General features: G+C 37.7%; 1 long non-coding RNA gene across 1 annotated transcript in view; it reads right to left on the reverse strand.

The window, feature by feature from the left end:
* Positions 1–14,367: 14,367 nt before the first annotated feature.
* Positions 14,368–23,107, reverse strand: part of LOC119727432 — a 32,466-nt gene continuing 23,726 nt past the window's right edge. Inside the window, exon 3 of the long non-coding RNA XR_005270945.1 lies at positions 14,368–21,539. This is a non-coding gene — a long non-coding RNA (uncharacterized LOC119727432). The remainder of the gene's footprint in view (positions 21,540–23,107) is intronic.

A 23,107-nucleotide genomic window follows, 5' to 3' on the forward strand; every position in this document is an offset into this window, starting at 1 on the left:
TGACTGCAGTGGGCAAGTAATAAGTACATAATTCCCCCTCCCTTTTTTTGTATTGTGCTATTTTTTTGTATTTTACATGTATAAGGTTTTGCTGAGTATCATTTGGACATATTACCATGCACACATGGGAAAATATGCAAAATGCATACTCAAGAAAACTTTATTTGCTTATTATTGTGATGGCATTCTATAACAAAAACAAGAAAACAAATACTTTTTTGAAAGCAACCTACATTACATAAACGAGTTAGTTTCTTCTCTAAAGCTGCTTCTGATATTTATCATTTAGGCCATCAGCCTCGGACCAAAATGTTGGCAACCGATATCAAATGAGGGGAATAATCGTCATAGCGATTTTTGGCAAGGTATACACCTCCAGAGTTGGAAAATAATTATGTGATAGCATTGCAGTGGTGGCAGCTTTTTGAGTGTTATCACCCTTTTTTTCCAAAATGTCCATCAAAATGCTTGTTACCACTCTAGGGGCGGTATACCTTACGCATGCGCACTATAACTATTTATGCCCTGGTTTGATACTGATCAAACGCCAGGCTGATGGCCTAATTCATTTCAAACCTTAAATGCAGTGGGAGGCTGTTTGGGTATTCCAGTTCAGGCTCCTGGTTTATATATTACTCGCACAAGATAGATATTTAAAATTCCAATGTACAAGAACCCTTAAAAAGTAACATTAAAATCGGTCATTTTACTCTTATTTCCAATGAGTGATAATTCATTTGAAAGTAGGGACAAGACATTTAGAATAAAATTCACTCAATCAATAGATTAAGTTTCCACACCAGTAATGCCTTAATTTTAACTCATTCAATCTAACAGTTACTTTTAACCCTAAATCATCTGGTCCCTACTTTCAGTGGTTGATAGTGCAATTCGTACTCTTGAACATAAGAGTACCGGTAAGACAACTCAGTGACTTTTAAAGAAGTTGATTTTCGTAAATTATACAATGCCAACACCCCCCCCCCCCAAATATTGACAACTAAAAACATCTCAATTTCAAAGGTGTTTCATAAACGAAATAATTTATAAAAAAAATTCAAACAACGCTTATATTTTCTTTAGTTGTCTGCAGTGAAGGTTGGTGAGCAGCAAATGCCACCCCTGCACCCCAATCTTTAACAGTTGACTATTACAACGTATTTAACAAAGTTTTGCTGAGTATCTTTTGACATATCCCCCCCCCCCCATCCAGATATCTTCAAAATGTATAACATTTGATAATATCAGTATAGAAACAAATGCTTCTTTCAGACCATAACTTGCAATTTTCAGACTTTTTAATTAAATGGACAATCTCATCCCTGTATTTTTGAATTTTCATCCTGAAAAATGGACTCATTCCAAATTGCTTTTTGTCTCGCAATACAAAAGTAATTCACTTTGGAATAAGACATCAACTGAATATAATTAATAATAGCATGAAGTTTCCTTTGCTAGATGATTCTTTTCCACCAGCACTTACGAGAAACAACTAGTTTTTGAATTATTACTTTACAAAATTACATGAATTACATGTACTTGCATCCCAGCAATACATCTATTCCTTTGGGTATAAGGCTGCTTTCAGCCAAATAATCAGTATCAATTATGTATGGATCAGGAACCAGTTTGTGCCTAATAGTAAGGGGGGGGGGAAGGAGTACCCTTTGGGAGCATCTGCAACCCAGAGGGTTGGAGACGGCCAAAAAAGGAAAGAAAGTTAGTTTTGGTTGGAATAATTCATAAGTACAAGTTGAACATGTTTAAGAGGGAAAAAAGTTGCTGAAGAGCATGGGTTTTGCAGAAAAGTCTGCCATCAAAATCTGAATATTTCTGTTTAGTATCAATCACATTGATTTTTTCAGTGTTCAAAACTTTTTACTTTGTGATTTGCATGTACCATGCAGGGTTTATGTCAAAATTCGAGTTGATTTCCTTTCAACGGACAAAATATTTTTTGAAAGCCGCCTTTTCACTTGAATAAGGCAAATTTAAGCCAAAACTTGACATTTTCTTAACTTATTTAAATGAAAATAACAGTTTGTAGTATTTACACACCTAATCTTGCAAATATTACGTTCTTTATCAAAAAAAGAAGAAGAGTAATAAGGCTTGATTTTCTTCTTGCAGAATTAGGTGTTTAAAACACAACCATGTGGTAAATAACCCTCAGGAAATGTCAAAGATTGGTGCAGTCATTGTTGAGCTGCAGGTGTAATCAGTATTTGGCAGAAAAGTTTCACAGGACAATTTTGAACCAAAGTTCACTTTTAAGATTAGCAATTCTAAATATTGTACAATGTAAACACTTCTCCAAATTAAATTAGTATAAAAAAAACAACAAAGGAAAAAAACCCCTAAACTCTCATTCATTGATTAAATCTGCAGCTTAGTGTATATTTACCTCTCAAATTATTATCACATTTGGTCCATCTTTTTCAACAGCGAATTTTGTTGAGAATTGTTTGACATATTTCATTTTTGAAAATATGGAAAATGCATACTCAAGAAAACTTGTTGAAAATATTTGTGGTGGCATAAGTGGTGTGCCATATTGAAGTAAAAGCCGGGGACCGGTGTAGCATGAATTTAGGTTTTATGAAATACGGACTCATTGGTGATATTGCGCATGCTCATGCATAGATAATTAGGAGGGGGACCGGTCACGTGAGAGGGTTTAACCAATAAAAGGGAAAAAAGACTCCGATTTTCATACGAGTCCGATTTTCATATGACACCAGTAAAAGAAACCCCAACAATTCAAATCCAGTTGTCTGAAGGGCTCTCATAGCTTAATGGTGTAAACTGCAACTTTTGCGAGCATCAATCCAATTTTGTCACTCGTTAAAAACATGAACATAACCATGGAATCTGTTTTGCTTTTGTCATTGTCTGAGAAGTTACTTGGTGGTTTGTAAAGTCGGTTACGAGTACCCAATCCCATAATCTGGAACCGGTTCCTGACATCAAGGGTCGGATATTCGAGTACCCGGTTCCGATGTGCACCCCTAGGTGGAATTGTACAATGTTATTAATATATGAATACATTGTCTATAAATATTTAAACTTTACAAATTTGAAACTTTGTTAAAAACTGTTATATATGCATATATGCATTTGAAGAGTATATTTCCAAAATGTGATGGAATGCCATTTTGTTACCTTTTAGAATCCTGCCCTCTCCTGAATGCCCAGAGTCAGTTTTGACGTCTGTTTTTATTCTTAACTTAGTTTCATAAAGTGCAGAACTTTTTCGAATGGATCACGTTTTGGAAACAAACTCTTCATTTGTCATCTCAGTAAATAAGAAACCATATTTGTGGGTAGTCTAGATCCATGATACTAGTCCAATTGTAATCGGCACACCTCGAAAAAGCCCTTCTGGTTGCTCCGCCATTTAACTTGAAACCAGAGTCTACTCTGCTGATAAGGAAATGTTGTTACAAAAAGGAAAAAACCTGCTGTTTGGGGAGAATATTTGGTCTTGACTGTAATACAGCAACTTGAACATTCCCATTGAAGGATACCAGAGATCACAAGTGATTGGCAAGACACTGTTTGGAGAGAATCTTCTGTCTTGATTGTGATACGGCAACTTTCCAGTGTGTTGGCTGATGAAGACTAGACTGGTTAGCATGGAGGACTTAAGTTCTTGCTGCAGTGGACATAGTTTTTAGCTCAAAATGCTGATCCTCAATGATGTGGATTGAGAGGGTGCCCAACACTGGAGCAAAATCAATCGACAACAATATTCATTTATTGTTTTTCTTCATCTACAATATGGGCCTGCCATAACACTCAGGAAGTGGAATCATGCAACATACATGTATCATCACAAATACGTTTTGAGCTGCACTCCACCTTTGACAGTTCAGTGATGTCACCTCACCATGTAGCCAGTCTAGACCTGTGACAGTTCATCATAGTCACATTACTTCACCCACCAGTCTAGACCTGTGAAAGTTTAATAACCAAGGTGACATCGCAGTCGCATAGTGCAGTCTAGACGTGTGACAGTTCATTGTGGTCACATCGCTTTACCCAGATGCTGTTGTAGATCTGTGACAGGTCATCAAGGTGACATTTCTCCACCCCGTAGCAAGTCTAGACATGTGACAGTTCATCATGGTGACATTGCTTCATCTACAAGCCAGTCTAGACCTGTGACAGTTCATCATGGTGACATCTCTTTACTCAGTAGCCAGTCTAAACCAGTGACAGTTCATCATGGTGACATCTCTTCACCCAGTAGCCAGTCTAGACCTGTGACAGTTCATCATGGTGACATCTCTCCACCCAGTAGCCAGTCTAGACCTGTGACAGTTCATCATGGTGACATCCCTTCACCCAGTAGCCAGTCTAGACCTGTGACAGTTCATCATGGTGACATCTCTTCACCCAGTAGCCAGTCTAGACCTGTAACAGTTCATCATGGTGACATCTCTTCACCCAGTAGCCAGTCTAGACCTGTGACAGTTCATCATGGTGACATCAGTCTCCACCCAGTAGCCAGTCTAGACCTGTGACAGTTCATCATGGTGACATCTCTTCACCCAGTAGCCAGTCTAGACCTGTAACAGTTCATCATGGTGACATCTCTTCACCCAGTAGCCAGTCTAGACCTGTGACAGTTCATCATGGTGACATCAGTCTCCACCCAGTAGCCAGTCTAGACCTGTGACAGTTCATCATGGTGACATCTCTTCACCCAGTAGCCAGTCTAGACCTGTGACAGTTCATCATGGTGACATCTCTTCACCCAGTAGCCAGTCTAGACCTGTGACAGTTCATCATGGTGACATCTCTTCGCCCAGTAGCCAGTCTAGACCTGTGACAGTTCATCATGGTGACATCTCTTCGCCAGTAGCCAGTCTAAACCAGTGACAGTTCATCATGGTGACATCTCTTCACCCAGTAGCCAGTCTAGACCTGTGACCGTTCATCATGGTGACATATCTCCACCTGGAAGCCCAGAAGGCACATCGCTTCACCCGCAAGCCAGTCAAGACATGTGACAGTTCACCAAGATGACATAGCTTCACACAGTAACCAGTCTAGACCAGTGACACTTCATCAAGGTGACATCTCTCCACCTGGAAGCCCAGAAGGCACATCGCTTCACCCACAAGCCAGTCAAGACATGTGACAGTTCACCAAGATGACATAGCTTCACACAGTAATACCAGTCTAGACCAGTGACAGTTCATCAAGGTGACATCTCTCCACCAGTAGCAAATGGAGACTTGGTACATTCATCTTCCCTCCATCCAGCAATAGATATATAGGGCATGACATTATGGATTTGATTTTATCGGGACTTTTGGGATCAGATTAACTAAGAAAATATGGTTTCTTATTTCATGGCTTACAAAGCTGGCTCCGAATACAGTTGTAGGCCTACTTGCTGTAGATGTCCAGAATATTATGCATTCATGTCATTCAAAGTGAAAGGAAGGAAAGAACTATTACTTTGTGACCTAAAATAAATTGAAATTTTTAAATATGGATAAGGGTAGTGGACTGCAAACAGTGATATGCTTTATCCTTGGAATGGCCCAACATCAGGGTGTCAGTTGGGTGCAAAACCTGGCTGGCGGTGACGGCATATCCTTCACCTAAAGATTGAGTGTAACTATTTGAGAAAAACGAATGAAATAAATTAATCCGAAATGTTGCCCTTCATTTGTTTAGCTGTAAGTGTAGTTTGCATGATTTAATAGATTCCTCTTAATTCAATACATGTTCCTGATGTCTGGCACCATGTATACTGCCTAAAATGGTCACCTTCTTATTACATTCCAGTAATTAAATTTGAGGGGAAAATTTGTAGTTGAATTAATTTAAAAGTTGGAATGACTTAGTTTGCATAGTGGTGTTTAATTTCGATCATGGCAGTACAATGTATGGTATGTAACCTTTAGTTAGGGAAAGTTAATGTTTTATTTTATGATTGCTTGTTTTGGCAGGCAAGAACATGCCCCTTGAGCCATTTCTCCTATCTCCTTCGTTTGCTTAAATTGATTTTTTTTATCTGCACTTATTTTTCTCGGCTGGTTCATTACTTGAAAGGAATGCAGTTGCAAATCTGCTTAAGTATGAACCGACCTCGAGCTTAGACAAATTTAGGAATATAATATCCCACTTTAAGGTCTATTTTGCTTTCCCTCCGTCATTTCAAATGAAAGAATAGTGCATTTAGATTGGGTAGGTAAAGAGCATGGCAAGATATGGTAAGAGCAGAAACGTTCCTGTCATTGTAATTGTAGACTTGTTTTCCCCATTAAACATGGTTTCAAGAATTGTTACTGATGCGATAATCAAATTGATGACAACTTGGCAATGCAGAATTGATGATTGGTTCAAAGCATTTATCTGAGTCTTTCATTGCAAAGATTTCAACTCAGTGCAACTGTTTGCATTCAATGACTGTAACAGAAAAGTCACATGTAATAATCACAAAGTGGCTTAAGTCGCAGAGGTATATATGAAAGAAACAATATTCCTGTGATTGTGTCGCTATAGCAACAGAAAGAAAATTAAGTTGTTTGCAGCTACTTTCCAGTCAAAATGTATCTTGAAACGGTATGAATTGATGGCATAATTACACGTACAGGCACATGCAATTATACTTACACTCTCTTCTCAATTTTTATTCACCTTTTTCAAATCACTCTTTGCCTTCAGGTGATTTTAAAGAAAGTTTCAAATATTTATCCCAACTGGATCAATACACTGTTAAGTTTTTTTTTTTATGTCAATGACTCAATAGTTTCAGCAGAGTACATGTTGTAGTTTAAGTGGCGAGATGTTTTAGAAAAGGCAGAGTACCGGTAGATTTTACACACGGGGGATTATTTGCTGCTACCAGGATGGCCACTATTGTAGCTCATCACTTGTAAATATTTACCCCACCAGTCCTGAATCTATAAATGTTCATAATTATATGATTTTTTACAAAACCCCATAGGGGGTAAGGGTTAAATTAATCTATTAACCCTAACCCCCTAGGCCCTTGTTGCTTACAACCATCCTCAATCCTCCAAAATCCTCCAAAATTTTGCAACTCCACCTAAATTTTTCAAAATTGTCAGACAGTCCTGCCTCAAAATGCATTCATCCTCAATCCTCCAAAATCCTCCTCATCCCAAAATTTTGCACTCGTGTTTAAATGAAGGATAACCCAACGCCAAATCCTTCAAAATCATCAGACAGTCCTGCCTCAAAATGCATTCATCCTCAATCCTCCAAAATCCTCTTGTGCTTCAATCACCATTCATCCTCAATCCTCCAAAATCCTCATGTGCTTCAATCACCATTCATCCTCAATCCTCCAGAATCCTCATTTGATTCAATCACCATTCATCCTCAATCCTCTAGAATCCTCCAAAACCGCCAGGAGGATTTTGGAGGAGTGAGGTGGGTTAGGGTTAATGACATCACTCGTGACTGGACAAATTAATTTGTTTTCGGCTACTTTTCAGTCAAATGTGACTTTGATGGTATGAGTTGATGGCATAATACAGGCACATGCATTTGCTCCACTCTTTCTTAAACATTCGTCCTTGATACAGTCAATTTAAGTCTCTTTGCCTTCAGGTGAATTAAAAGAAAATTCAAATATTTACCCCAACTGGATCAATACATTGTAGAGTTTTTATTTTATGTCAATGACCTAATTTCAGCAGCGTACATCTTTCCTTTGAAGTAGTGAGTTTCTTTAGACAAGGCAGAGTACAGGTTGATTTTTTATTGTTGGCAAATGCCGAGTTGGGAGACTGCTGTCACCACAGCGTCTTTGGTCCCCATAGTACCATGGGACAAATTGTGCGTAGTCCCCACAACTACGTTAAGGAGAATGCACGAGAAAGTGTGGATTCGTAAGTGAGTGAATTCGTAAATTAAGAATCCACACTTGCGAGTGTATTCTTCGACTTAAACCATTGCGTCAACAGAGGTATTGGAAAGAATGCTGCAACCTGACGCCACTTTTTTCTTCATATATCATCGCAATGAAGGCCGTTTATTGCAAAAATGGTGATAAGACATGAATCTGGGACTGATAAATGTTTCCAAAATTGTTAGGAAATACTTGAAATGACTCTCCATAGACCTTGTACACAAGCGCGGAAGTGGTGTCAGGTTGCAACATTGTTTCCTGACGTGTTTAGCATGTGTATCGACACACATGCTCCTTACGTCAAAATGGATAGTTCAGACGACGATTTCTTTCTGATTTAAAGTAGATTTTGCAGTGAAAGCGGAAAATCTGACAGTGGAGATGCATTGGTAATTTTCGGAAAACAAATTTTCACGCAGACGGTCCTATTCATGCTCATTATGGAGAGCAACTGTCCGACATGTTCAAAGTGTGGATTCGTAATTCCGAATCCACACTTTACTAAAGATTCGCCGTTCCGAATCCACACTTTGTGACCAGTGTAAGAGATTCGTAGATCCGAATCCACACTTTTAACAATAGTGTGACGTCATAGCAATGGTTTAAGGAACAAGAATGTGCAAACTAGCAGGGTGGCCACAACTGTAGCTCTTCACTTGCAAACATTAATTAACCATACAGACACTCAATCCAAATTGGTTTTATACTAACTAGAACTACTTTCAAAGTACATGCATTTCCTTGATGGATAAATTAATGAATCTGAGATGGGTTTTTTTTTTTTTTGCAAGGAACCTGTGATGCATTTTTGTGGCCACCCTTGTAATTCTAAATTATAAGAGACATCCTTTAAGTCCCTGCTTTATATTACTGTAAATTCACCAAACTAATGCATGTTACTTTTTTGTTTTTGTTTTGTTTTTCTCCCAACATGTACCGAGTCTGTGCAACTTCTACACAAGGCTTTGAAGACTGGAAGCTACCGATGCTGCTCCTGATGTCTGGATCTGATGCCAACCTGTCAGACTCTCCTCATGAAGATTGGATGGAGTCGTCTTAGGGAAAGGGCAAATCCATGGCAGAAACACAAAATTATTGGCTTGAATCAAATATATCTAAAAAAAACAAAATAAATACAACTAGAAATGTTGGTCGATGAAGCACGCTGTACTAACTGGTGAAGTTAAAGTAATTTAAATGCATGAAGAAATTCTAACAACGAGAAGGTTGGAATTGTTCATTCAGGATTCTGAAAGGTGCTGCATCTGTCATCAACAGTCTCAAACAAGTGAAACTCTTTGCCATGGATTTGCCCTGTGACCTCAAATATAAAATTCTAGAACCAGGCACATGTCGGATTTAGATGAATACCCATTAAATCTACCCTTATATTTCAAATTTAAACTTCAAAAGTTCAATAACATTGGTGTTTTGATATAATAAAGAAATAACGACCATAGTAAAGGTTTCAGATCAAATTTGATCCACCAACTTTAAATTAATCTTCATATTAAGATTTGCAGAATCTGCTTCTGTCAAAACTACATGTGACACTTTTTGTAGGGGAAAAAAATCAAACGTTGATAGTCCTTCAATAAGTCTATTTATTCAAAATTGTTTTCATGCTATGTAAACTCAATTCTTGGCAAGATCTTTAGAGTTAAAACAAATTACATGTAGGACAAATATGTCTTATGGTTGTTGTCAAAATTTCCTTTAAGTTTGAAATAAGTTGGTTCTTTAAGTTTTGTAAATACTCGTTTAAGGCAGAACTTTTTTTGACATGTGCCTGGTTCATTTGGTTGTAGAGATATATCTAAAGTAGCACATCATAGGAATGATTCTGTCAGTCATATTCTAAATGATGGAAGAGATCTGAAATTAGCCAGTATCCTTGCAGTTGTGTGAAATAGGCAATAATTTCCAATACTGCTTTGCTTTGAAAACTACTTGAAAGGATTACATGCGTAATCATACAATTTATAATTGCCACTTTTTAAAAGTTCTCTTCCCATGCTATTTTCGACTTTCACTCCGAAAAATTGATTTAGTTTGTAAATTGCTATTTTGTCTAGCAGTAGTAAGGTTATTCGCCTTAAAAGTCTGTCTACGTTAAGTCTTGGAATTGCTTCTTTACAAGGTTTGTGGCCCGACAGACAAAATTCAGGCGTATCTTTCTGTGCGTAGTGGACGCAGAAGCAACCAAAATGAAGCATAATTTTCAGAACTTTGAAAACATCCCAAAATCAAGAATTACCTTTTCCGTTTAATTGAAACATACACATTGAAAATTTGTTAAGTGAAAAAAGAAATCAGTTGTCGAAGAGCATGGGTAGAGTAACTTGAAAATGGTAAATTATTGTGATTATTATATTGTCGAGCATAATTCAAATTGTTTTCTATTCCTTACAATGTGATAACATCGTGATCTAAATATTTCGAAACAGTGTGGTGATACTGGTTGAAAAATTTCAGACGATCGTTCCTATGGTGTGCTACTGTGTATGTTAGGTTTATTATTCAATGAATAAAACAAATCTTTGTTGTCTTTTTGTGGAGTGTTTATTTTAGAAGTATGCGTGTTAATTATCCCACTTTTTTGCAGCAAAGTTTAATGTGATTTACAGGCACAGTTCCCAAAACAAACACAATGTCCAAATTCATCAAAAGTCGATGTGGTAAATTACCTATATTAAAATTATATCAAAATTGTTTAATTTTAAAGAGAATGTTAGTGGGAAAACGTACTGCATTTTAGGTATGTGGGGTTTAAGTTCTGCCACTATTAGAACTGCCTGTTTTAAGTGTTAAACTTTGCTGCATATCTTTAATGCTACAACAATGAGGGCGCTCTTATATAAGAAACTAACAGTTATACATTTTTTTAAGAGTGAGGGCGCTCTTTAGTAAATAAACCTAAAATCCCTTAAGTTTAATAAGATAGAGGGCGCTGTTTTTATGAAATAAACCAGAAGCCATAGACTTGCCATATAAGATTGTCATTTGAACTTTATTTTATACACTTGTAAATTTTTATTTTTTTAAAAATTTGACCTTTGACCTGACCCTTCAACTTTGACATAACCTTTGACCTGACCCCTGAACTATGACATGACCCTTGAACTTTGACCTGACCTTTGAACTTTGACCTTTCACCCGACCAAAAAAAAAGCCCAGCCACACACAGGCCCCCCCCTGGTGCGCACACACATGTCCCCGCCCACAGACACCAACAAGCAGCAGTCACCCAACTACCCACACCAACTTGTGACCAACTCTTGATGAGTGTACACAGCGTCCTCTAGATCTTGCAAGTTGTGCAATCATGGATAACCCAAGTAGAAAACAACATAGTAAGGATCCTATTAAACTCCGACAATCGGTTCAGTTTTCTACAAGGCAGATGATACTTTGGGTTTTTGGTTACGACCGTTGCCACGGTAACCCACCATCCACTCTAAGAACGACAATTAAAGAGACACTCTGCATCTTTTCCGTTATTGTTCCTCTCAACATATCAGCCGTTCACAGTTACATCATGCCAAATAATCCGATCAAATAAAATACCCAGCATTCAGTTTCCTTGTCATAAAGATTTTCTTGGATATTTTCCAGTGTCGGATAATATTTAATCAATCGTAATGGCCATAATTACATTGATAACTTTCCACAGTTTTAACTCTAATTGTTAGGCTGTTTTTACAGCAGTTGTTTTTACAATTTACATGTACGTCTAACGAACAAATCGTACATTTGTTACTGACATACGGTAGATGATACCACACGTATAATGCTCCATGTTTTCCTTTGCAGAAAAGAACAAGTTTAATTTTACATACTTTCAGCTGCAAATTGACCTGTATTTATGTACAGGTAGTTCCAAACGGGAATTTTACTGACTATCGTGCAAGCATAAGAGTAAACAAGGCTTTTGGTAGCACACAACTTTCCTAAAAGATTAAGTAGTTAATAATTCGCAAGATATTTCCTTACTAATTTTCATGGAGTATTTTCGGTGTAATTTTCAGTCAAGGCTATTAGAAGATGCCTTGCATGTACATGTACATGTACATGTACATGTACATGTACATGTACATGTACATGTACATGCATGTACATGTACATCTACATGTACATGCATGTACATGTACATGCATGTACATGTACATGTACATGTACATCTACATGTACACATGTACATGAACATGAACCACACTTCAATGTTTCCAACAACTATTGAGAGGAGCAAAGTTTTTCAAGCTCCATAAATTGTGAGACGAGATTCACGTTCAAAGATTCCAGAATTGGAATTCATCCTGATTACAAATAATATATTTTCAACTGAAGAATTTTTAGTCATTCTTCTCTGGCTTTTAGTTGTGTCATCACCTTTCAAAAATATTTATTGGTTCGTAATATTGTATACGCCAATGTTTTTGGCACAAAATCTGTGACAAAATGATCTTCCAAGTTTTACTTAGGTTTGCTGTACACAGTACTTTGTTATTCGTTGTTCAATTCAAGTCTAACAGACAATTTGCCTTTCTGAATTTCAGGCAAATTTGATTTTCTGGGTAGCCAATTTCGTTAACAACATCAAAACATTCAAAGGTTTAATAGATTGAATCTTTTTCTCGATAGAATCCAATTCTATTTCGTTTTCTTCTACGATCCTGGCATGCCCTCCTGAAGAACCATACTGCTCAGTGACTCGGTGGATGATGCGGTAGCAATCTGCCCGTCAGGATCCATAGAAACTGTGACATCCAATATGACACGGGGGAAGCCTGTCCCGTCGCCCATGCTAAGTTTAATTGAAGTTTTCATTAATTCATGCACTGTACAATTCATGGTTATACATCCTCATTGTTACTCATTAAACCCAATGATTCTCATGGCATAACTGGAGTAGGCATGCCTGCATAAGGCAGGTAATGTACATGTACATGCTCACATGCAAACCTTGGCAGGTCCTGGGAAAATCTAAGATACTGAATTAAAATTTAAGTAGAAGCATTGAAATAATACGTCTATGAATGTAATGGACAACTTGCATAACTACACCCAGCCTTGACTGTAAAACTTCAATACGTAACAAGTTTTAGTGACACTACGACGTGTGTTCAAGTGTGCTTCTGTGACACAAAGAGGCTACAAGTTTGTGCATATTCGACCGTCAAAAGAGGATTACTTGTGCTCTGCGTAATTTCATACATATGTGTTAACCCGTAGGCGCATGTCGAGTTTCATATATATTGCCTCTTATGCGCAGGCAAAGCAGCAGTATTTACAGTTCAAGCTTTGAGTTACTAATCAAATGCTTGTGCCAAATAGTTGCGCAAAGAATTCATCAACTCAAAGAATGTCAGCTTTCACTTTGAGGATGTTACGAACATTTTGAATTTCTGTAACAATATCACCTCAGAAAATGAGGTGATATACAGTGTATCACTGTAGAGTACATGCATTTCTGTATAGGGCTTGCTCCATGGCGGCCATCTCTGTAGGAGAACTGCAACTGCGTATTTTAAGCAATGAAGCACGCATTGCGCAATGTTGAAAATGTTCCAAACACGCACGCTTGTTGCTGGGAATGTGTTTGAAATACGACACAGCTGATGCGCGTTACGCAAGTTCACGCTCAAAATGCCATTGCATGTGGATGATCTGTAGGAAATGACGTGATGTGAACGAGACCTATTTTGCAATCGGTGATAACCAACCAGTAAAATACATGTTCAAACTTCTGGACTGGTTCCTACCATTCCTCCACTCAAAAAATGACTAGCAGGGAACCAGCCTATGTTTTCTTTTGGTTTTTACCACAAAGTACATAATGTATTTCATGCAAGGAGCCCAAATTAAGTAAGGCATTATAAAACACAACAGCGTCTATTTTTCAGGTTTCTGCATTATCAGTAATTTTGGATTTCCCAGGACCTGCCTAAGCAACACTGTACTTTTAATTTCTTGGTCTTTGACATTAGCCACGATTGTGACAGCAAAGTACGGCCAAATGCGAAATATTCCGACATTTCATCTATCGTTTTCTTTCACAAGGGGTTGACGGAGATTACATACGTACCATCTAAGAACTATTCCTGCGTAAATCCTAGTCTTACTGTAATGTACATTTTAAAACGAGTATTGAAATTTCTAGCCTGCATGTTTAAGTTTCCAATATCCCTGCAAGTTTTCTATTTATCTGAATACTATTGTACGAGAATGCCAATTTTAAAAATATACTAATGACTCTGTTCACATAGACGATTGTGAATATTGAAAAACCGAAACAGGCAATTTTTGTGTTTTTCTAGAGTTTACAGAAAATATCAAGGCCCTACATGCACATCTTCATCATTTATCTGAATATAGTGCTAGCAGTTACATATCCCAGAGATGCATGTAATAATTGTCTAAACCTGTTTTAAATTAGCAGAAGTAAGTACTTTTTGCAAGTTCTATTTACGAGTAATTTAATCAACTGTCATTTGTTGAACATCTTACAAGTTCTATCGACATCTTGGCTGATGACTCATTGGAAAAACATGATCTCCTTAAGTTCAAACTTTGTGAGATAAAACTCTTGTTGGAAATACACTTTATTCGCAAATGATGTTTCCCAATAAAGTTCTAAATGGAAGAGTTGCTGTAAGTAAGACTTGTTCCTTGTCACCTTAGTCAAGAACAGCATCACATCGTCATGAAACCTATGCAAACTCCCCACATCTTTACCTATATGATCTCATGTTAGATTTTTTTTCCCTACACGGTTCAATTTTAGGGAATAACATGACATAACTAAGCAAAACGGTTATGACACCTACTTATTTTTAGGTACATGTACAAATGTACATGTACTTTATGTAATACTCCTGAAATACTTTCAGTGTAGAAACTATCAAATGAAAAATCTTTCAATTTGGAACATAAATAAATCCTTTCCGATAAGCATCTTATTTGCACATTACTTAAACTAGACATAGTTACGAGATGGTATCTCCAATCAACTACCCGTCAATTTCAGGTCGGAAGATAGGATAAACATTTTCAAAAGTACAGTTTGGAAAATATCACATTTTCGTTTACATGGATTGCATTTACACAGATGTGCATTTTCCGTACATGCCGTCGTTGAGTCCTTTGTCTTCGTGAAATTTAAATTCTTTTCAACAAGGTCCTACAATGTCATAAGGACAGTTTCGACATGGAAAAACATGTGAAATGGAGCTATGATAGTCTTCAGTCTATGGCAATATCAACAATATGTCCCAAAAGTTCTCCATTTCTTCTCACGCTAGAACACTATAAGCACTGGAATTTGGTTGATGATGCTTACATGAATGCAAGGATCGTTAGCAGGCAGCAACGTGCTTACAATTTGCTTATGATGTTTAAAACATACATATCCAGCAGAAATAAATTTTGGAGTTATTGCTGAGAATTTTGTTGCAAATTTGAATTGAACTTTTTTGACATAGATTTGGTTTGCTGGTGCAATTGACTCTTCAAAATATGCCTTTAGGATTTTCTCGCTTTTCCTTTTTCTTCTGACTTTTCTAGTCATGATGAAAAATGTACATGAAGAAATGAAGAACTTTTGGGACATTTTGTTTCCTACATCACATAATTTGGTTTTGTGACTTGATCAAGACATTGACTGGTTCATGTTCGTTTAAACAGAAATTCAGAGAAAAAACTGAGCTCAATTAAATCACAACTGGAAATTTCCTCTGCCAGGATTTTTGCCAGGATTTTTGCATGGATTCAAGTTTAACTTTAATATTACCAAAGATTGGCAGATTCTTTGTATTTTATTGCTCATCTTCAAATTTTACGTCTGGGTGGAAGCATTGGCACTGTGGTCCCAATTGTAATCTTGTGCTGATGATTGGTAGCTGAATGGTACAGCCATAAATGCTGTAAGCTTTTGCTCTGGGTAGATATATATCTACAGGCATTTGGAACAGAAAATAAGATATATGAACAGTCTACCATAACATGTACATGTACATGTATTCTAAAGCATAGCATTGTGTTGTGCTAGACTTGCCTCAGTCTGTTCTCCGTCCACATCATGTGGGTACTAATGAAACCTGTGCCTGCTGAGCCGAGTTTAGCTCAGATCATATCAATTACAATGCAGGCTACGACATGAGTCGTGTATGTTGTTTTCAGCAGAGGCATTTCGTATCAATTCTGTTATTATCGGTAGCTGTTTGACCGTTTGGCTGTAAATTGCATCAGCACTATCCGCACTTAGTAAAGTCCAGATTGCAATATTTTTGTAATGTTAAATTCAATACTATTTTTGCTTTAGAAGTCTGCTCAGGCAGACATTAGTGATTTGAGCTCATCACAGACTGCGGCCGACATTAGAATTACAATGCCTTGATCAAGTTTCACGTCAAAACAAATGCTGCTTAACTTTTAGCAAGTTTGTTTGATTTTTTTGCCGTTTGATTTCAGGAAAACCTTGGTGATATTTGGTAGTGGCATAGCTTCAAATTTTGGGGGGAGGGAGGGACCTAATTAACACTACATGTAAAACAATGTTAGATTTCATCATTTTGGCCTGAATTAAAGGCAAGCCCCAGCTCTCTTGAATTTGATGCATGAGTCAACTGAACTAGATCACTCGATTTTTGTGTTTTCGAGTTTTCAAAAAAAAAATCAGCTCCTCTAAATTGTGACATGCATACTGGATGAAAAATTGACATCCACTGAGGAAACTTCTGCAAGAGGCATTCATTTCAGAAATTGGCACAAAGCATTTTTTGACCAACTCTTAGTATCCATAATGGACTTTTATCTTAAAAAGTCAAATCGAAATTTAAAACTTTCCAAAATGTTCAAGAAATCTCAAAATTTCTGTGCCTCATATTAACATGCAGAATTTGCTGTTTTTCAAAACGACTCTTTGACAAGTGTTTTTTAGTCAAGTAATACATGCAGATCAAGCGATTGTTTTTTCCCGCAAAGTATAGCAAACTCAAGTGACTTTTCTTCTTAATGCTTTCAGCATATGGAAGCTGTGTAAACAACTGTTATGTTTGATATTTCCACATGCTCATGTAGCTTTGGCAGGATTGGTTGACTGACGTGTGGATTTAGTGGACCACTGACTGCCTGTCTCCTATTGTGGTTGATCAACTAGCACATCAACCAATTACTGATAGTCTGGTCCCTCCCTTCCCCGTGGCCATTAGCTACACCACTGTGTATTGCCATAGACTGAAGACCATCTGTACATTACTGCCTGGTTTAATGCAGACTACACCATACTCCTAAGCCATGAGATACACATTTGGGTTTAACAAGCAACACATGAGGATGTACCAGTGCATGAATTCATTCTACAAACTTCAATTAAACTTACCATGGAAGTTGTTGACAGGACTGGCTCCCCGTGTCTGATGTCACAGTTTCTGTTTAGGATACTGAGAGGCAGATTGGTACCCAATCTCCCAGGCCATTCACTCCAATTGATCGAGGGGCTCACACCCACTTTCTATTTGTCCCATGTTTAATTTGCCGCTAAGGTTTTTTCTTTTGGGGAGTTGATGAATGGGAGAAATATCTACACAATTTCTGGATGGAATTTAGCTCATTCTGCAAGCGCCAATTCTTATTTTTTGGAATTGTGGAGTCCGTCAAGTGAGTTTTTCATCCTTGCTCACAAGGATACTTACATGTAATTTCAAAGAATTTCACAACATAGAAACAAACGTCTGGTTGTTTGCAACCATATTTCCCTTGGGAATGTGAAATGAAAATCTCCCTTGTTAAGTGAATCTCTGGCAGACTTGACTCCAGTTTGTTCAATATACTTTCCATCATATTTAAGGTAGTTTCTCCCAGACATGTTTTGTTTTCTCCCTTCTTTGGACAAATTCAGAGCGAGTGTTTTTTGCCCCTCTATGATGTGAGTGAATGGCCTGGATACATCATCCACCCATCAATCTAACAGCATGGTTCTCCCTCTCTGCACACCAGGCATTTCTCTACTACAGTTTTGAAGAGTTTGGCTACCAGTTTTTGGTTTACTTTTTTTACAAATTTCTTTTGATTTTGATGCAAAAAAAAACTACGCACAAAGATGATGACACTTAAAAATTTGAATTTTGTTTCACAGAAATGTCCAGAAGAATCTTTAGACTTTCTTATTTTTTTCAGTAACGAAATTCAGTCATATTTAAAAAAAAAAAATATTTGTTCTCTCAAAACCCAGGATGCCATTTTTGGAATTCAATATTTTTTTTTTGGTGTCAACTACTGTGAACTTCAAATTTAATTGATTGCAGTTTACTGACTGTAAATTCCGACTGTTAAAAAGTTCCAAATACGACAAATTTAGAATGTGTGTATGCTACCAAAACCATGAATGTACAATTCAGACGCGATTGTAATTTTTGAAGAAGCTTGCACCATCTTATTAAATGACTTCATTTGGTAAAAACACCTCCCTTTGAGGTGAAATGAGCAAATGCAAAACTAGAATTTCAGAGTTATACTGTGGAAATTACCAAGACAATTGTGGCCAAACAATTGTTCAAACATCATACGACACTGTCAAATATCCTAGAAAGCCTACAACAAGTAACCGTCGCTGAATATTTCATTATTTTTTCGGATCACTGGCAATGATGGCTGAGAACTCTTGACATGTTTCAAGTGAGCAATGGCGGAGTTAGACACAGAAGTGTTCTCTTGAGTTGCCATTCCTGGAGTAGTGGACATGTACATCTGCTTTGTAGACAAACTAACCAATTGCCAAAGTTTAAAGGATCCTTACCATGTTGCAGTCTTCCGAGGTATCCACAATCACCCAGGGTGCAAGATTTCGAGGGAGTTGCATACATCACCAACAGTCAATTCACAAGCCAATGCAGATAGCGGGCAACCACCAACCTGTCAGCGTCTGCGGGCAGGGGACACACGTGCACGCACCAGGAGGGCCTGCATGTGGCTGGGCTTTATTGGTTTTCATTTACAGTGCCTGATGGTAAAAGACAACAATGCAAAAAAGGTTTATCGATTGATTTTACCAAAATAAATGTTGCAAGTATATACATGTATAATCAGCACTGAGATACAATTGTCATGATTGTGCCTGCGCTTACTTTGACCAGAAATAGAATACTGTGGGTTTTTTTTAATTCTACTTTTTAATGAAGCAAAGCTTCAGGGTGACAAAATCACCAAAATTTGCAAACTAATCAATGCAGTATTAAAGCAAAAGTCATGCCGATTTTTTTTCAAACTCCATGCAGCAGCTTGTGATGCCATGCTTATTTAGCTACCAGGGAAGGGTTGAATGATCTAATGGAAATCTATGTACATATCTTGTACAATGTTGCTAAATGCGATTGGCCCAAATGTCTTCAACAATGGTTGGACTCTACTTTCTATTCATCAGTGCTGATTATACACATTTCAAAGCAGGTGCAAGATGGGTAAAAATTAGTGCATTACAATTTGAAGATGAGTACATTTGGCAAAATAAGAATTTAAGACCCCAAAAATGTAGATTTTGCACTGATTTACAAATGTCATAAACAAACTGCAAAAGCATTCACAAAATGAATAATTTTTTTGCCCAAAGGCATATTTGACCATTTTCAGTTACTGAACTAATTGAGTATGGTGATTTGAATGCTTGATTCAAACTTGAACGTATTGCCATTTCAGAAAAAAAAATTCAAATTTGTCCTTGCAAGAGACTTTCAATAGGACAATATTTTGTCTTTTGTGTTCACGATGGAGTGACATTAATTACCCATAATGCACCAGGCTTGTAATTTACCAGTCAGGCATTGTATTTAAAAACAAAATTAAAGTATTGTTGTAACCAGCCCTCACGTTATAATGCATTATACAATGACATACATACCGTACATTTGGTTCTTAGAGAAAAAATATGTGCGCTTGTGGTCAAATGGACAGTAATGAAAAGTGTGAATCTTTTTGGTTCAGATGAATTTTCCCTCAGGATTAACAAAAAAAGCGCTTTGATGTTTTGGATAAAACAAGGTATTTTTTGAGGAATAATTGTATGCTTTTTTAACCGCAAGAAGTTAACCAAATGAAACGTTTTTGTATTACTGTAACAACATTCATTGTCTCTTCATGCACAATGCTAAGATGCGCTGAATTTCAAAAGGTTGAATTTGAGAAAATAGTATCAAATTTCTCATGCTTATTCTTTTAGGATATATTGCCTTTCATCTTCAATCTTTATAGACTGGCTACAAATGAGGACTGGTTACAAATGTACAAGTCCATTCTGACGAAGAGCTAAGAACAACGTTAGATACCTTGATTTTCCACCAATTTGCAATTGTCAGCTTAATATTAAATGGTCCTTGGAACATAAGATAACTATAATTTAAATGGCATTGTGAGCTTCACAGAGTTGACTGTCTTTTTATGAAATATTTAAATATGGTTGGCAGTTCAGATTTTGTCTGCTGCGCCTACATGTATGTACCCCTTGATGTTAGAGGAACATTTTTAGACCACTTAGCTGACAAAAAAAGTAGCTACATTTCTACAACCTTTAAGGGCTCAGTCGTCAAAATGGACTTGGTACTCACACCCAATTCCCACCCTCAACCCTTTTTTTCAGTGGCGTAGCTTTGATTACATAGATGAGAATGCCAAATGGCCATCTACGTAAGGTGGAAACTTAAGGCGAGCCAAGAATCATTGATTCTGACCATGCATCCCAAGTGACATCCAACGAGAACCTAACAACCGAAAGTTACAATCATTTTTTGGGATGACTCCTTTTCATTATTTGCTCAACAAGATTTTGTTTTGGTCAACTTTGAAGTTTGGACTTTTTTTAAAGATGGAACTTGATGCTAACATTCAAGAGTTTTGAAAGCAAAGTTTTTATCTTTGTGAAGGAAAAGGTGAAGCTACGCCACTAGTTTATATCCCAACCCAATGTTTGATGGTTCTCTACGTCTTTCCAGTTAAATTGTACATCAGCCATTCAAGTTCTTGGCAATTTCAGTCAATACTGGAGCACAATGGTTCACAATCCAACGTCAAGAATCCACAGCTGAAGATGCTGAAGTACAGTTCTTGCAGGATTAGCTGGTAGCTTCTTGGAGTTCACATACATGTATGGTCCAGTCCGTAAAATGTTCCAACATGTCCAATGGGATGCATATCCAAAGGGGTTCAAAATGAATCAGGAACACAGCTGAGCTGTTTCAGTAATTCATGGCAGGGTGAGTCACATAGTCTACTAACTGCATTTTAATTTGACATGAGTAGCCTTGTCGACTATGCTCCAAGCTCACAACTGTACCAACAGTTTGTTTCTATAGTCAGTATCTCACGTCCTGTGCAATATTCTGAGTGATGCATCAGCAAAAGTTCCACATGATGATGCTAGGCAGAGCCTGATGAGATGACAGAACTGAGTCCGTGATTGGGGTAAAACCTGTCTCCAACAGTCTCCTGAATGGAGGAAGTCCATGGTCCAGGAAGTCTACAGTCGGTATCTCAGGTCCTGTGCAATGTTCCACATGATGATGCAAAGCAGAGCCTGATGAGATGAGCCAGGTTGATGATTGGAGTGTAACCCGTTTCCAGCAGTCTTGTCAATGGAGGAAGTCCGCAGTATACCCTAACAAGAGAAAACAAACAGAAAGCTTTTGTCAAGACCATTAGTTCCATATGCCATATCTCATGCTGTTTTAGAATTTGTCTATTTGCTGCATTTAGCATGTTCAAGGTCACCAGCTTCTTTTTAGGGGTTGAACTCAAGCAAAAACTTTCACCTCCACCCAGTTCAACTGATACAGGAACATCCCGCATGCAATGTAGCACATGCATCAAGTGCAACAAGGCATAAACACAGGATAAGAGTAAAATACAAAACTGCAGAGGGTAAATGAAGGAATTTATGACCAGGTGAATCATCCTCCCCACTTTTCCATAAATGAGAAAACAAAATACAGTAAACTCCGGCTAAACCGACATCGTATAAACCATATCGCTTAAATCGGCCGTCTGACGAAAGTTCCGATTGTCTCTAATGCACTTTCTTTTCTAAGTCGGCCTTTGTAAGCCGCCATTTTGCCTATGGCGTGTTACTTTCAGTCACATTTCCTCAAAACCACGAAAATTCCTCTGTATAAGTCGGCATCGTGCTCTGCGGTTTGCAAGAAGTGTCGGGTGGAAAGTCCCACACGCTGCTAACTGACATCTAATTATCAATGGCACGGCCCGTGATTGATGCATCGGCCAGCATGTGTACACTAATCCAGGGATTATCCTTAGCGGTCGCCCGCTCGCCAAATGCGAGTGAAAACAGCGGCGGGCAAGTCAAACCCTCCTCTCAGTAGTCCGACGGGCAAGTCAAAAAACTGTTAAAAAAAATAAAAACAACGAAGTTTTCCCTACAGTATTTTTCAATCAATCAAAATAAAAAGTTACGGGTGATACAACACATGAATACTTTTGCCACGCCGACCGAAATAAAAACATCGGTAGTTCGAATTCGTATCACTCCATGTATATTCGCAGTGTGCTGTGCATTGAAACCCCAACGACGAACATGAGGCGAATCAACGTGTGTTTGCCATTACACATTGTGCACACATGCAGCGCATGTGATTTACTTCGTTTTGTCCACATGGTACGGACGTACGTACGTTAACATCGTATTCGTATCATACAACGTGGTGAGGAGAAAACTTTCATGACAGTCTGCCAAAACTTGTGCCCGAACGGATTCTTGGGATGATTTCTTGAACACTATCAAACAAATGTACCGAAAAGATGAGGACAATATGAGATTCGAGGGGCCTATTTTGAATGTAAAGACTAGTGAATGTAAAGTGGACCGTGCTCCGGAAAACGTTATGAATTGACGTGACCAGCGTAAGTTCGTGGGTCGCCGGCCCGCAGCGCTTCTTGGCTAGGCACGCTGATTGCACCATTCTTCGCTAGAAATGCATGGCGCGCGCGAGAGATGTTTTTTTGAAAATACTGGCCTTCTCACTCATTTTCAAACAAGTTAAAACAGTTCAGTTACTAACTTGGTAAACTCCCATTAATACCACGACTGTGTGCAATGTTTTCTTGTTCCTCAAGATAACGCTTTTTTAGTTCGTGTTTTATCAAAACATGTCGGAAAAAGAACACCTAAACCCTTAAGTTCGGAACGAAGCACACTGCATAAATTTTGAT

The sequence above is a fragment of the Patiria miniata genome, unplaced genomic scaffold (assembly GCF_015706575.1).
Source record: "Patiria miniata isolate m_02_andy unplaced genomic scaffold, ASM1570657v1 HiC_scaffold_20, whole genome shotgun sequence".
NCBI classification, from domain to species: domain Eukaryota; kingdom Metazoa; phylum Echinodermata; class Asteroidea; order Valvatida; family Asterinidae; genus Patiria; species Patiria miniata.